This window comes from Penaeus monodon, chromosome 23 (genome assembly GCF_015228065.2).
Source record: "Penaeus monodon isolate SGIC_2016 chromosome 23, NSTDA_Pmon_1, whole genome shotgun sequence".
Taxonomy (NCBI): domain Eukaryota; kingdom Metazoa; phylum Arthropoda; class Malacostraca; order Decapoda; family Penaeidae; genus Penaeus; species Penaeus monodon.
The window spans coordinates 8,785-9,449 of record NC_051408.1 but is presented as its reverse complement, the minus strand read 5'-3'; positions in this window follow the sequence as shown (position 1 = coordinate 9,449).

Below are 665 nucleotides of genomic sequence, written 5' to 3'. Positions count from 1 at the left end.
AGCCCGCGGCCAGAGTTGCGATTTTCAAAGTAAGTTGCGTGTTTTTTGTGAACTTCCATCCCGACTAAAATTTTTACAGACAAATGGAAGGTATCAAGTGTCAGTTTTTTGGGATAGAAGCTGTGTTGCATGTTGTGACAGGTGCCATGTCTGTGTCACAACCTTTAAATGCGATACTTTTGATTAACCCGTACATGTTAGTTAAATTACTTGCTTAGAGCACTATTAACCGTTACCATTACCCATGAAGTATGACAGGATTGCAGAATTAAAATTACGTTCATATACGCCAATTGCTTTACAATAGAACAACATCTTTGTTCTTTTCTTGCACCACCGTTTCCATATTTTTCTGATTGTCCCTATTCACTCTGATATCGGAATTTCTGTTTTAAGATTAAAGATTTTCCTCCATATATCGGTCTCTATTTGTTTTTTTTCCTCTTCTCGGTCGTCTCTGTAAACATAATTTATACACATACATTATTGTTGTTGTGGCTGTATTTACCAAGACAACACACAACCTTGAACAGGTCAGCTTCACCCGTTCAAAACCCCTGAATATCTCAGCAATGAATATAGTCTGAATGATTCTTGTGAGTTTATGCATTTTAGTAGAGTCTATATTTGTGGTGACTGTGTTTATCCACGTACTGGATACTGTT